Below are 14007 nucleotides of genomic sequence, written 5' to 3'. Positions count from 1 at the left end.
CACATAATGTTGCACTTCAATTAAAGCGTATTTTAAGTTTCAACGGAACTACTTGAGTTTTTGCTTTAATTCTATCATTAAAATCCCTTGATATTTTAGGCATGAGTTGAAGTAAAACAACATTTGAGCTTAGATGTCTGTTACTGCATTAGAGGGTCTCTGTATTGTGTGAGATAGTCCCCAGTTTTTCCTCTGATCCAGCTGTTCTCCCAGAAGCCAGTGTCAATGCAGGAGGTTTGGGGGAGCAGTGGTCTGGAGACCTGCAGTAAGGAAAGAATATGTTTCCCTTTGCAACAAGAGTGTGCCTCTGTAAGATCCAGGCAAAAAGTCACAGCCAGCCTCAGAAGATCCCTTTTGGGGACTGATAAGCAGCTATTGAAGCCTGCACTCTTTCTGTAAGTTTATTTTGCAGGTACTTTGAAGAGGCAGTTTATTTTTTTAATTGATTTGACACAATTTAACATATAACCTCTTACATGCCACTCACTAAGCTAGACGTTTTCAGCCATATGTAGTGCTTCGTGCATCTCTCAATTATACGTACTGTAACATGGTTAATTGTCCACACATTTTTACCCATTCATTAAATAAGCAAGTACTGAATACCACCTATTTTCTAGGTATTTTGCCAAGTGCTGAGAATGAGTAAGATGTATAATTGCTTGTGTTTAAGCTGCTTGCAATCTGGTGAAAAGAAAAGCACCAAGCCTTATTATCTTGGAAGGTGCAAGATAATGATTTAGTATGCATGGCAGATTTAAGTACTCCTCTGTGAACAGTATCCAGCTTGGGAAAGTGAAGGATGACTTTCTCAAGTGGGAAAGGATTCCTCAAGTTCTAACACATAGTAGTTTTTATATCATTTAATTTGTATCATTTTAAATTTTACAGTAATAGTTCTTTGGTTATTTACAAATGTAAATAACCATTTTTTAAAAAAAATTCAGGTATGTATAGATTTGTGTGTGTGTGTTCTTTGTTTCTGATTTTTAACTTAGTTTGATTATGGTCAGAGAACATGGTCTATTGGATTTCAATTTTTGGAACTGTATTAAGGTTTGCTTTTCAGCATAAATCTGGCTGACTTAGAAGGGTTCTATTTATGTGTGAAAATAATATCTATAGGTACTCTAATTTCTCCCCTCTTAAATTATCTTGATTACTTTCCAATCCAGCATCCTCCTCCAATTTTACTATAACACACCTTGTCATGGTCGCCCATGAGCTCTGTGTTGCAAATGCAATGTGCAATTCTCAGTCTCCAACTTGTATTACTTAACTGCCACCTTGGAAACAGTAGAACACTTCTTTTCGAATCACTGTTTTTCGTTGGCTTCTGGGACCGCACTCTCTGACTTCCTACATATTTCATTAACAGCTCCATTTTACTTCTTGATTTTTATCTTCATGTCACCAGTATCTAAAAGTTGGACTACCCAAGCTTTAGTCTTCTTTTCTTTTAAATCTCTTTTCCCAACACAGGTCCATCATCCCAGCTTATGTGCAGGGCACTGCCCTCCATTTGGCGAATAGGAACTGCAACTGTCACAGGCAAGGCATCCACCCAGATCGTAGGAAAATCAAACCAAATCCTACCGCAAGTCAAACTTCTCTGCTGGCTGGAATATTCTCCAGGGGCTTTTGCCCTGAGATTGAGGAGGCAGCCACAGACAGCTCTGTGGGGTGACACACGAGGTCTTGCAGCCTCGGCCTAGGACTCCTGGGCTTGGGCGAGTTCCTGGCCTGTTCTCCTGAGATTGCCTTTCACCTTCACAAACTCGGGGGCATTTTCTTGCTCTTCTTCTTGAAATCTGTATTCTCAAAGCAATTCTGCCACTTGATCGTGTTCACAAGGGCCCTGATCGACTCCTTCAGAAGGACCAATTCTGTTCATAGAGCTTAACTAGATTTCATTCTTCACTGAAAAAAAAAAAATTAAGAAAGCATTTCTTTCCTAATCTCACTCAAATCTGCAGAATTATTTGTAATTAGTAATACAAAATCTGGCCAAAAGGTGACTTGTAAATAGCGTAAAGTGGTGTCTTATGCTAAACAATGGAATGTATAGGCAGAGAAGCTTTTTGAAGTCGTCAGATGAGCTGGGCTCACAAGCCTGATTCAAACAGGCTGTCAGTCTCCTCTCACCCCTTAATACTGTGCAGCCCAAACTCCTAGGACTCTTGAACATCTGAGCAGTTTTGTGCTTTGAGCCACTTTTTGACAAAAATGGCTCCATTTTTCCACAGCGTGGTTTTCTTAAAACAGTTTAATGTTTTATAGTCTCATAGTAGTAGTGTTGCTTTCTAAGCTATAACAGTCGACTTTATTCTTCTACTCTGAAAAATCTTGACTTGCTTGAGTGTATATAATATATATAAGGGAGCTTTAACGGATTGGTTTTCATAATTTAATATTTTTGTATTTGCTCTTATATAATTGTTTTTAATGGAAAGTATTAAAGAATTGAGGGTGGAATTCTTAGAACAAAAGTTATTCTTAATAAAAATCACCATATGCTTGGACCATGCAAAAAAAAAAAAAAATCTCTTTTCCTTTCATCACCCTTTGGTGACCTCATGTGATCTCAATGTTTATAATACCACCTATATCCTAATAACTTTCAAATTCATGCTTCCAGGCATATTTTCCCCTTAATCTCAGATTTATTTACCTCCCTATTAGTTTTATTCAAATGCCTAATAGGCATCTTACAACTGACACTTCCACATGGATGTCTTAATAATCCCATCCAAGCCACTATCTTGGTTATCGACTTTTAACGGAGAAATGGTAACCTCTTACCTAGATCCAAAACTGTACAGTTATAGTTTATCAGTTTCTTTTACCATACCACATCAAATCTGCTCACAAATTCTTTTTACCTTCAGACATATCCATATTCTAGCTACCTCTCAACACCTCTCCACTACTTCTCTGGTCATATTCATCTCCTTTCTAGACTTTTTTACAATAGCCCTTTTTATTGTTTTTCTGCTTCTCATTTTAACTTCCTTCAGTCTCGTCTCTACATCTGGCCAAACTGGATCTTGTCTGCTTTCTACTCAAAAATACTCCACTGGCTTTCCATTTCATTTGAAGTAAAAGCTAATGTCTCCAGTTTCTAAAATAACCTACTCAAATTTAGATTATGTGTCTCCTCATTACCCTGACCTACTCTCCTCTGTGTCTCTCTCATTCAATCCACTGGAAAAAAAAAAAGCTGGATTTCTTGCTGTTTTTAAGCAATCTATGTATGCTCTCTTCTTAGACTTTGCTCTTCATGTGGCCTATTCTTGGAATACTCTTCGCCCAGTCATACACATGCCTGACTCCCTTTTTTCCTTCAGGTCTTCACTCAAATGTTGCCTTAGTAAGAATTTACCTCATTCCCATACTAAAAAAAAAACACAACTTCTTCCCAGGTATATCTTACATCCTTTTGCTGTCTTTTCTCCTTAGCACTTACTGCTATATTATATGATGTATTTTGTTAATCTTATTTAATTGTTGTACTCTCTACTGTAATTAAAACTTTATATGGATAAAGAAATGTATGTGCATTTTATTGGTACTCTTGTATTTTAAGTGTCAGCCTTAGTGCTAGCGTATAGTAGATACTCAAAAAATGTTTATGGAAATAATGAGTAAATGTTGTATCGAGTTGTCAGTTGCACACTGGATACCTTACTGCTCCTCAAATAGGTGGACTGAGACAGATTACTATAAGTAGATATCTACTATAGGTTGCTAAGGAGTTTTGTAGTGATTGACATCTGTGAAAGGGAAGGGAACAAAGCAAGAATGGGCAAACAGGAAAGATGAGCTGCAATGCAATCTCAACAAAGGCTTCAGCCAACGTCGCTGGAAGGTTTTCTGTCTCGTGACTAACAGGCTAGGGCTTTTTCCTCTATATTTACCAGTCGTTGGGCTCATTTGAAAGAAAAGACTAAAGTCTTGAGTAGTCCAAATTTTAGATACTCTGACATGAAGATAAAAATCAAGAAAAAATAAAATGGAGCTGTTAATGAAATATGTAGGAAGACATATTTAGTGAGACACTGGTGAAGGAGCATAGGCAACTCAGGGCAATTTGCAGATTGGGATGAGAGCTGGGGCTAGCAGTCCAGGAGCACTCCCAGCAGCTTGGAAAAAAAGAATCCTTTAATCCTGAAAAAGGATTTTTCAGTTGTCTACTGCAGTTACCAAGCATGCTATGGGCTTAAGGCTGTTTCTACTTCGTAGAAGGCTCTTCCTCTAGAGAACTGCACAATTAGCTTCTGTACCTCCTTCAAATTCTCACTCAGATGTTGCTTTCTTGAAATGACTACACTTTTTTATTTTAAATTAAAATATCACCATCCAACAGCCACAAACCCACAGCTTCTAATATCTTCTAATATAGCATATTATTTGCTTAATTACATGTTTGCAGTTCATTGTCTCCTCCAACTAGAAGATATGTTCCATGAAGACAGTAATTTTTGTCCATTTGTTCAATAACATAATTGACAAATACTTAGAACACTACATATAGTATTCCAAATATTTTGGGAATGAATGAATGAATTTCAAACTTCTTACTGACCTTACATTGTGATATATTGAATACTAAAAATTCCAGAGAGTGATCATAGCCCTTGTAGTTTGACTACTGTACAGGGAAAAATGAAGCAGAGCCTGACTGCCTAGAACAAACCTCCACTGCAGCCCTCTGACAAAATATTCCAAGGCCATCTTTTATAACAACTAGGAAGGAGATAAATCCTGCCTATTAGGATATCTAACAAGTTCCAGGTACTAACCTCGTTCTTTAAGGGTTAAAACAGATCTAATATTTCTTCATTTTGAGTATGATTGTACTGCCATATTGTCTCAGGACCAAGGAGACTTGGGTAGGCTAACAGCCTATGTAAGACTGACATCAAGCTATATCCACCTTCAGCTTTTGCCCCAAGAGTTAGTGCAGGGAAGATGCAATGGAGCAGAATGCCACCAGAGGGCACTGTGGCACCTCTTTGTGATTTTCAGTTTTCATATATGGGGATTGCAAGAAAAACTTGAGACAAAAGCTTTAAAAAAAAAAACAACTCAGAGCAATGTTTTGCTGATGTAGTTAATGGCTTTCATTCATTTTGAAAATGCATAAGATGATGAAGAATGTTATAAATTGCAACTTGGATAAAAAATGGCAAAGCTATTAACAGAAATTTCACAGGAAAATATACACAAATGTCTTTAAATATTATGAAAACATGCTCAAACTACCTTACAATTTTTTAAATGCTAATTAAAATGGCATTGATATGAAACTTTTCACCTATAAGATTTTCAAAATTGTAGAAGTCGGCCCACCCAAGCAATCTTGTAGATTGTTGGTAGAAGCACAAATTGGTTTGATTCTCAAGGAAGGAAATTGGGCACTATATCTGATAGTTACAGATTCATTTGCCCTTTGGCCTTCCTATACATACTTACAGAAATCTATTCTACAGATGTATATCTTATATACAAATTGATGCATAAATAGTAATTTATTATAAACTGTTTAATAGGTAAAGGGGTTTTTTAAATCGTTTTGGGGACAGTGCTGGTTAAATTATGGTATATCAGAAAAGTAGAAAAACATGAAGGTGAAAAGAATGAAGATGACAAAGATGCTTTTTATTTACTGATATAATACCCCCCTAACTTTAAGTGAAAAAAGTAAGGCCCATAATACTGGTAAATCCTTCAACTTTTTTAAAGAAGGTGGAGAATAAGAATATATGTATGGTCTTATTCATTCGTATTTCCAGAAGAAAATTTTGCAAGGACACACAGATGCCAATCAATGTAGTTTTGGTGAGGGTGGGAAATGGGAAGGATGGAGGCAAGTGTGAGAGTAATATTTTGTCCTGTGCACTATTTCCTGTGGCTTAGATTCATGACTCAGAGGAATTCACTACCTAGTCACAAAACGGGATAGATATTTTAACAATTGTGGGGTAGAACTTTTTGCTGGGCTTTTAGAAAATACTGGAGATTCAGCTATTTTAAATCATTCAAATACATTAGATATACAGAGAATTATTTGTTGTCATAGTTAGCTAGTAACTACTGATTTTTCTTCTGGAAATCAATTAATTGTAGTGCTTTTGGCAACCTTGGAATGAATGACATGAGTTTTCCAGCAAGTCTTCCCAGAGAAAAGTTACAAAAGTGACTAGAGTTTCCTTTGGGACCTCTTCTTCAGAGTTGTTCTACTCTCTACCATGCACCAGTTGTCACAGGCCGATCTGTCCTTTGGGAAAAGAGGATTGAAGTTACTGAACCCTTTCCTTACATTGTGACAAATTTTTTTATAGATATACACATTTGGCTGGGCTCAATGGCTCACACCAGTAGTCCTAGCACTTTGGGAGGCTGAGGCAGAGGTGGATCACTTGAGGTCAGGAGTTCAAGAACAGCCTGGCCAAAACGGTGAAACTCCATCTGTACTAAAAATACAAAAATTACCCAGGAGTGGTGCTGGGTGCCTGTAATCCCAGCTACTCGGGAGGCTTAGGCAGGAGAATCACTTGAACCCAGGAGGCAGAAATTGCAGTGAGCCGAGATCATGCCACTGCCCTTCAGCCTGGGCATCGGAGTGAGATTGTCTAAAACAAAAAGATACACATATTTCTTCATTCACTTAATGTTTATTGAATATTAAGAACCTGGCTATGAACCACCTTTTGAGCATACAAATCTGTCAGACATAGCTTTTCCCTTCCCTCATAGTCATATAGGAAGCCAGGCATGATCTAAATCAAGCTTGTCCATCCTGTGGCCCACAGGCAGCATGTGGCCCAGGACGGCTTTGAGTGTAGCCCAACACAAATTCACAAACTTTCTTAAAACCTGAGAAAACATGAGATTTTTTTTGGAATTTTCTCTTTCTCATCAGCTATCATTAGTGTTAGTGTATCTTATGTGTAGTCCAGGACAACTCCTTTTTCTGGTGTGGCCCAGGGAAGCCAAAGGATTTCCTACCCTCAGGTCTAAGTGATTTGTGGAGAGCTGTGTGCCACGGAAGAACAAAAAGGGAATGGTCACCTTTTCTTGATTAAAAAGCTGGAGAAAGCCTTCAGATCATATCTCATAGATTGTAAAATATGAGGAAGAGTTTTCTAGGCAAATCAGGGTTGAGATGTAGGAAGAAGAAAAATCATTCTTAAGTGGAGGGGACAACCCTTATGAAAGTGCAGAAGTTTGAAAATACATGACCAATTGGAACAAGTGGTGAAGAGCTCAGCATGACTGGAGCATATATGTGTTTGTTGATTTATTTTTGTATTTCAACAGGAGAGCTACTGTCAGTTTTGTTAATATTATAGCCTCTAGGTATGTTATGCCATTTAATTTAACAAAACTCTGGAGAATGTATTATTATCTCTGTTGTATGGATAATGATACCAAGATTTATAAAAGTTATCTGTCTAGAATTATGTAGGTAGAGATAGGACTCAAATCTAATTTCAAACCCCATTAAGTATGCATAAGAGTGTTAGCTGGATCTCTTCTATTTTTCCTCTAGAGTCACTTTTTCTTTTTCCATCCTGTTCCCCTGGCAACTACCCTGATGGAGTTCATTGACAGGCTCCAAAGCACTCAGGCTTCCAGTGAAGTTTGTCCCATAGGTAGTCTAGTCAAGAAACCAGAGGTAAGGGAGAAGATGAGAGGGGTTTATCCTCTATCCTCAGACTTCCGTCTGTGCTGCCATCTTATGCTACCTGTGACTCCCAAACCAAGATCATTGCTCCTCTCCAAGAGGCCCTCTCTACATATCAGACTCCTAGATGTTGGTAACTGCTCCCTTCCCTCATCCCTGCAAGTCTAGAGGTGGTATCAACTCCATCATACCTTCCTTGTGGTTTTCCCACATACAGCCCACACTTTTATTAATGGGTTCTTTTATTAAGCTCCGTTCAAGTTACCCTAATTTGAAAGTGCCATCTGTTTTCAGCTTTCACAAGATCCATATTTAGGAAGTTATTATCTAAGTGAGAACTGATGAAAGTTTATTGTGGCAGTAGCAGAAGAAATGAAGGTGATAAAGTGGATTCCAGAATGATCTGAGATTAAAAAGGGCTATAAGGAGAGGACAATATTTGCTCTTAAGGTTTGATTTACATAAAGCAATACTGGTGGGACTTTCTTGAGCCCTTCACATCACACTGCATAGAAAAAACTCTTAAGCTAAATGAGTAATAGCAAGATGAGACAAAATAAGTGGTTCCAAGCTTGACACCAGAAGACAGATTTCACTGCATTTATCAAAATACAGGGAGCCACATGATTCATTTGCAGAGGGTGTTACCAGGCATCAGGTGATGATCCAAGCAACCAATTAATACCAAGTAGGTACAACGAGAGGCAAATGGGTACTCTGGCATGTAGATCAAGAAATAGGTTTTATTGACCTGGTCAGTCCTGGTTTTGAAAATTCAGATAAGCAGTGAGCATCAAAAAGGAGGTCAGCAAATTGCAGGATCTTCATGAATTCAGTTCAGCAACAAACTCCAAATCTTGGGGAGGCAGACGTAGACAAATCAAAGACTGCACAAACCACAGGAAGATTGCAACAGTGCTGCCTCTCTTGCATTTTTAGAGTTCCTTACAACCACCCAGTTGTCTACCAAACTGGAGCAAGGCTAAGATACTGAAGGTCAGTAGCTCCATTTGTGGGCAGTACAAGACCCTACCTGGCACATTCCATTCATACAGGAGCCCCACTCTGTGGTTTTCGTCAAGCCTATAATTTTTATCATGAGATCAAACGGTCTATTTCCATAGTAGCAACACTCTGGTGCATTTGAGAAAACATCAGTGTTCTTTATCAGTGTCTCTCAAGTTGAGAAATACAAAAGAGCATAGGCATAAAACTAATGCAATTGCATTATCACAGTCTGTTTCCTACTGAGATTCCTTTTCATGGTTAAAAAAAAAAGGAACTCAGAAAATGAATTATTTTCAACATCAGCTTCTCTCTGGAGTTTAAAAATGTATTTTGATTTACAGTTTCCAAGGACACTATATAGAAAATGGCTTCCTAAATTAACGCATCAATTACTTAAACCAAATGGATAGGAATGATTGCGTTCAAGTAATAAATAACCTTTTATAAGGAAGAGTTTATAGGAGATAAAATATAGATGGTCCCTTTGACTTATACAGGTGCTATATTAATCCCTCAGGTGTAAATTATAGAAGTGAAGAGTTTATGCTTCTTTCCTTTGTGTTGAGCATTCTGATAAATGAGTGTCTAATGTGACAGGAAAAGATAACGTAATGAATATCTTATTGTGCTTCAAGGAACACGAAGAAATGACTGACACTATATTTTGTTCCAGGTAGAAATAAAAGGCAAGCAGTTCCTGGCCCCGTGATATTCCAGTTAGAGGTGTCTGACTGACAGCATGTTGGCACCGAGGGAAGCAATGGGCTTCGGCTCCAGGTGAGTTCAGTATGACTGGGTTTGCTAGTTTTCCATGACACCAGATGTGTGTTTTTTGGACTTTTATCTACAGAATTAATGATGTAACTCCATCAACCCTTTTACTCTTTCAAAATACGAAAACACTGCATTTCTTTAAAATAGTATAATTTTAAAATTCGAAAGTGTCTTTAAGTCAATGCATATACTTTTTAATCCACCTAATTTCAAGTTGTAGAATGGGTAACTATGAATGGATTTCTTTCTGAACTGAGGATCAAAATACCTGAGCTAGAAGTAGACTAAATGCTGAAACTTCATAAGAGTGAAAGCTGTTTGTAGTAGTGATCCAGAGTGGGAAACCAGAGTTGTCATTAAGCATTTCAACTGGCACATTGTTCAGTGCCACCTTAGGGGTAATCACCTGAGGGCCGAGTAACCCTTCAGGACCTCAGGTTTTGTCATTTCCAGAGTTAGGCAATAAGGGCAAGCAGATAATCCAGTAACTCAAAAGACTCCTCGATTACCAGTCTTAAAATTACAAGAGGTAAGAACTCTGCCCTCGATTCCAGTTATGATCCACTCCAAGTCTGTACCTTCAGAAATCCATAGCCAGAATATATTCATCACATCATGTAGAAACATTAATATGAAACTTGGTAAACTGAATAGAATAACAGTTTAGGGAATGAAATATACGTATTATACAGCTTATTTTTTAAAATGATTTTTATACACTGTAAGAACTACATGGTAGGCCTACACATAACTTATGGGTAATTCACATGGAATCTGTCTTCCACAGTTTGAAAGAATAGTAAAGAAGATAAACTCATCAACAGTACTAGGACAAATGCTATAAAATAGATACAAGAAACATGTAATAAGTATTTGGTCTATTTATCCAATACCTTAACAATCCCTCCTCCACAGCAATTCTGTATCTTGTGATTTAATGTAAGTAAATAATTAGGAATATCTGAAAATATTTAAACAGAATTATGTTTTTATAGTCATTGTGATACCAGTGAAAGTTATAAATAGCCCAAATATATACTTGTATAAAATTTATAAAATTTTTTTTCTAATAGTAAAATTCTATGGAACTATTAAAAAACACATGCTTGAGAAAAATACTTCTGACATGAAAGAAGGAGCAGGCATATATTTAAATTTTAGAAATGGGATTAAAATGTCTTTATCAGATAACTTTTTTGTGTATACAGAGAAAAAAGATAAAAGGAAAGAGACCAATATAGTAATTTTTAATTGTTTTTTAATTTTTAACCTGTTCTTACGATGAATTTTTTTCTATAGGAAAAAAGTAACTTCTGATTTTGAAAATTGTCACTTAAATTGTTTCATAAAAATAGGATAAAAGAATAATGGGGTCGTGAAAAAATAGTCACCATATTTTCTAGAGGGAATAAAATCAAGTTATAATACAGAATTGAAGTAAAATTCCGTTTGTGTTAAAAGCATATTTAAACATATTTTTATTTTATACTAAGGAAAATTATAAATTCGGGAGAGTCAAGGTAGTAATTCCTATCTAGTAAATGCATAAAGTCCTTTAAAAGGAATGAAATTTGAGTAGGGACTTTAAGGGTAACCATGCAGAAATGTGCTCTTAATAGTATTTATAATAATTAAAATTGACCTGTTTAAATGGATAAACATACATATTATGCTCACTTATATTCTACTTCATTTTGTGGAAAAGTATAAATAATACATATTTCATAAATTTAAATATTATATTTGTGTCAAGGGTAAGCAGAATAGCCATACCGATATACTCAATGCTATCTTTCATCATATACTTAAACTTTAAAATACCGCATTTTAAATAAAAATTACAACATTATATAATCACAATGAGATTTTTCTTTATCAAATATTGAACGTTACTTCTGTTTCAATGCTTTTTCTGCAATTCTTTATCCAGTTTCAGTGACACATGAATGAGTTGTACGTTTGTTTACATTTGAAAACTCAAACATACAAGAAATTGTTTTTATGTGAAAATGTCATTTTAAAAATAAACTCTGTAGAAATATTGTTAACAATCTCTTTCTCAGACTTCTCTGTTCTTGTCTTCCCCATGGACTGTGGTTTCCAGGTCCATTCTTGCCCTTTTTATTCTGTGTGTGTTCTATTTGAATGATCTCACTTGCATCCATGGCTTCGATATTCCCAATTCTGAGACTCTAACCAAAGCCACACTCTAATTGTGTACTAGATCAACATACCAAATGAACTGCAGGTCTCCTAAACTGTTTCCAGTGCTGATGTCTGGTTTTTCCTTCCTCCCTTGGGCTCTCGTTTGTGTAACTTCTTCAGGTAGATACCCCTGGAGCTCCCAGCCCTAAGTGGGGTATTCCTATAGCTCTGCTTTACCTCATGTTACTTCCTACTCTCTGGTGTTTGTTCTGTTTTGTTTTGTTTTGTTTCCTATAGATTGAGTATCTGACTCCTGAACTAGGTGGTAAATGAGTATAACCTTGAGTATGAGTACTGTCCATTATCTCTGGTGTCCTCATAATATTGTGACCCATGTCATCCAAAATCAGAGCAGTACTATGGCAAAATAAAACAGACCAGCTGTAATTTCAAAATAACTCATGTTCTCGTTTTAGAACATGATGTAGTGTACAAGTAGACCACATTCATCACATAGGTCTAGGTAACTTTTTAAATTTAAACTTCCTAGGGACATCCTCCATAATTACTTCAACCTTATCCAGGCCCTGTCTCTTTCAGAAGCCTCTTTAAAAGTGTTTTCTTGGCCAGGCGCTGTGACTTGAGCCTGTAATCTCAGCACTTTGGGAAGCTGAGGTGGGCAGATCACGAGGTCAAGAGATTGAGACCATCCTGGCCAACATGGTGAAACCCTGTCTCTACTGAAAATATAAAAGTTAGCTGGGCATGGTGGCACACGCCTGTAGTCCCAGCTACATGGGAGGCTGAGGCAGGAGAATTGTTTGAACCCAGGAGGCAGAGGTTGCAGTGAGACAAGATCACGCCACTGCACTTCAGCCTGGTGACAGAGTGAGACTCTGTCTCAAAACACAAGGTTTTCTCTTCTGGCCCTACCCATTATCAAGTTTCAAAAAGCAAAATACTCCTTGATAGCAAGGGGTGTAGAGGAAGGGCTGCCCAGGATGACTGAGTAGGCTCAAGTTATCTTTAATGGTCCGAAGGGGCAAGTTTGTGAATATAAGCATTTTAATTGTTAATTTACTCTTGATAATCGTTCATCATTCTTTCTTCTGTTCTTCTCCCCCAATATGCACATCCTAAATGTGGGAGCTAACAAACAGTAAGTGGAGACTAGAAGGATCACAGAGTTAGTGACATAGTAAAATAGGTGTAGCAGACAGATATGGTATCTATTGCTATTGCTTAGACTCAAATATCTACTCTGCCATGTATGAGTTATACAGACCAGAGCATATAAGTCTCTCCAAACCTCTGAGACTTAAATCATTTATTTGTTCTAAATTGTCTCTATTTTATAAATCAACTAGTGTATTTGTGAAAGCCTTTTACAAATATTTTATAAATGTTTAAGCACTTTATAAGTGTGAAAACTAATTGATATTACCAAGTGAAATAATAGATAGCTTACCAAAGCATCAAGTTTAAAGAAAATAAGTGGCTTCAAAAAATTAAGTTTTCTTCCAAAATGCAAATTGTGTATGTGTGTGCATGTGTGTGTGTGTGTGTGTGTGTGTGTGTATAGAGAGATGACTGCTACTGTATTAGATGTGAAATTAACTTTGTTCTTTATTTTCTTTCACCAAATACAAGGTCAGGTATCACTAGTCAAGTTTACAAATAAAATATTCAGATTAGTTAATATTCTAATAACAGCAGCAATGGAATTTTTCATGTTAATCATTTTTTCCACTTTATGGCATTGTGAGTCTTTGTTGTTATTCCCATAGTAAAATATCTCTTTGTGTAAATGATCTTTACGTATTTGCAAAGAAAATTCCCTCCTTTTAAATTTAATGTAAGTTGCCTGCCCATCAAATCAGCATTGTTCAATAGTTTATAAGATGCTCTCTCTGTCCTTTGATAACAAAGGGAATTCAGTTCTGGATAAAAACTCAAGATAATGAGCTTGGCAACATAAGGCATCTTCCTTTTATGAAATCCACTCACAAAATAATGTGGTATGAAATTTAAATGCACAGAATATTAAGATAGCATTGATTCATTGATCTGGAAATTAATTCTAACCATGTAATATTAATAACACTTCATGATGTGAAATTTAAGCTGCAGCTAACATGATGCAGCAACAAAAGTTATTTAATATTGCCAACAACTGTAGTAAAGTTGAATTTTAACAGTTGACATTATATTTTCTGGAGCACTACAATATTTTTCAAACTGTAATAAAATATTGAAAATGATCAGAAGATGAAAAGTTGTTCACATGAAGCAGAGTTCATTAGTCATTTAAGAATATACGCCTATAATACATAAAAACAAGTTTTATGTTAGTTGTACCCAAACAACTTAGGCTTCCAAACAATATGTAG

At 36.4% G+C, this 14007-nt stretch overlaps 1 protein-coding gene across 34 annotated transcripts in view; it reads left to right on the top strand.

The window, feature by feature from the left end:
* The window catches only part of PTPRD (protein tyrosine phosphatase receptor type D), a 2318035-nt gene that overhangs the window by 679608 nt on the left and 1624420 nt on the right, over window positions 1-14007 (top strand). For all 34 annotated transcript variants that reach the window (XM_030814138.1, XM_030813761.1, XM_030813755.1 and 31 more), the window contains exon 4: window positions 9372-9475. The gene's annotated coding sequence lies outside the window, so the exon portion shown is untranslated. The remainder of the gene's footprint in view (window positions 1-9371; window positions 9476-14007) is intronic.

The sequence above is a fragment of the Nomascus leucogenys genome, chromosome 1a (assembly GCF_006542625.1).
Source record: "Nomascus leucogenys isolate Asia chromosome 1a, Asia_NLE_v1, whole genome shotgun sequence".
Classification (NCBI taxonomy): domain Eukaryota; kingdom Metazoa; phylum Chordata; class Mammalia; order Primates; family Hylobatidae; genus Nomascus; species Nomascus leucogenys.
The sequence above is the reverse complement of the archived record's forward strand: the minus strand, read 5'-3'. Positions and strand labels throughout refer to the sequence as shown.